The 2,026-nt window shown below is 43.5% G+C and overlaps 1 long non-coding RNA gene across 1 annotated transcript; it reads left to right on the forward strand.

Moving 5' to 3' along the window:
• The first annotated feature begins 1,004 nt into the window (after positions 1 to 1,004).
• On the forward strand, positions 1,005 to 1,542 carry LOC103460750 (uncharacterized). The gene is made up of 2 exons (XR_532984.1): positions 1,005 to 1,066; positions 1,306 to 1,542. It is a non-coding gene; the product is annotated as an uncharacterized LOC103460750 (long non-coding RNA).
• Positions 1,543 to 2,026: the final 484 nt, after the last annotated feature.

Raw genomic sequence — 2,026 nt, forward strand, 5'->3', positions numbered from 1 at the left:
CCGGGCCCTTTGATACGGGCTGTCAGGTCCCTGTATGACTGGTGTCAGAGTCTGGTCCGCATTGCCGGCAGTAAGTCGGGCTCGTTTCCGGTGAGAGTTGGACTCSRCCAAGGYTGCCCTTTGTCAMCRATTCTGTTCATTACTTTTATGGACAGAATCTCTAGACCAGCCGAGGTGTTGAGGGGATCTGTTTAGGTGGCCTTAGGATCCCATCTCTGCTTTTTGCATGTCTCCAGGCACGTCCCACTGGGAGGAGGCCTCTGGGAAGACCCAGGACACGCTGGAGGGACTATGTCTCTCGGCTGGCATGGGAACGCCTTGGGGTTCCCCCAGAGGAGCTGGAAGAAGTGGCTGGGGAGGGAAGTACGGGCCTCCCTTCTGAAGCTGTTGTTTTTCTCCCCGCTTGTGCGTATCAGGACGCAGAATAATGAGATTTGTTGAGTATCAGTGACGTTCAGTTCAGATTAATGCGGCCTGGACGTTAGGTCACATTTGAATTGGATATGTATCAGATATGGGTCACATTCTAAAAGAATCTGACCTGTGCTGTTCACACTGCCATGAAAAGATCAGATACAGGTTGCATTACGTCAAAAAAATCGGCATTGGGTCACTTCAGGTTGCAGTGTGAACGCACCCATTGATGCTTCATGTTTCTTATAATTTGTGGGTTATCATTTTTAACATCTCTAAAGCAGATTGGGCTTCCCGCTCAGCTCTTCAACCCATCCCATGATGGGAATTATTGTTTTAGAAAACTAAACAGGTGGAGTTATCAGGGTGGCTTAGGTCACCTGGAACAACTTTCAGGTCTTACAGGTTGTTCTGCATTTCTGCTGCTTCCAGAAAATGATGCATGATGGTCCTTGTTGCAGGGTATAAATGAAGCAGCTTTTTGTAGGACGGACCACTGGTCAGGATGGGCACCATCAGGATGGGCACCTTCACTGTACTGCTGCATCTGCTGCTGATAGACACGGCTGCCTCTTRKTGGCACWMCYAWKCTTCCTTTGGTGCATCAGAGACCTTCTTCCCCAAAGGAAGAAAATCAGATGGGACTTATGAGGTGAGTGTCTTGCAACTCTWCTTTTAACAATTAGGTGAAAAATGAGTCACAGAAAGAATTTAATAATGATAAGAAGATTATTATAAAGTCTGTGGATGATGTTACAGTTGCTACTCCTATCACTGCTTGTACAGATAAGCATAAAATTGAGCAGATATTAATATTTTTATTGCCGTTAAGATTAATACTTTTGGGTATTTAGCAGTATTTGCTACTGAGTTGTTGGTAACCTTTTGCAGGTGGAGATTCGACAGAAAACCAACATTCTCTACTCCTACCACTACTGTTATGAGGGATTCTGCCTGAGTGGTGACTGTGGGACTCAGAGACAGCAGTCTGTGGATGTAGTTACCTCTGGTTCTTATGGGCTTACCTGGCAACAATATGAGACGAAAACAACTAGACAGCTGACGAGCAACCTTCCCTTCGACATAGGGTGAGATGAAGAGTTCCTCAAATAAAACAACCTTACAACAGCCATTAAAAAAATATTACTTTTTATTCATCTACTGCTCAATTTAACAAAATTAGTGTGCTCTTTTCTCAGATAAGATGAAAATTCCAACTTACAAGTTTCATGCTAATCATTTTAAGAATATCAATAAATAATTGATATATTTAGATCAGATGGATGCCGAGGTTGGAAGTTTATATTTAAAATCTGAGGGACACTGGCCTGGATTTAAAGACTAGCTGGTCTATAGAATCTGTTGGGATATGAGACATTTCTTGCTTCCACCTCCATCATCAGTTTCAGGCTGCAGAAGAGAAAGCATTGATGGTGTTTAGCTTAACAGCAGCAGGAGAGGAAGCAGGTCAAGGGGTTTGCTGTAGGTGGCAGCATTTTGCACAATCAGGTGAATCATACAGAATCAGGCACACAAAATCTAAAAATATGTGCTCTACTCTCATCAATCTCATCATCATTAATTTCATGGACAGAATGAAAGTAATGAAAGC

This window comes from Poecilia reticulata, unplaced genomic scaffold (genome assembly GCF_000633615.1).
Source record: "Poecilia reticulata strain Guanapo unplaced genomic scaffold, Guppy_female_1.0+MT scaffold_283, whole genome shotgun sequence".
NCBI classification, from domain to species: Eukaryota; Metazoa; Chordata; class Actinopteri; order Cyprinodontiformes; family Poeciliidae; genus Poecilia; species Poecilia reticulata.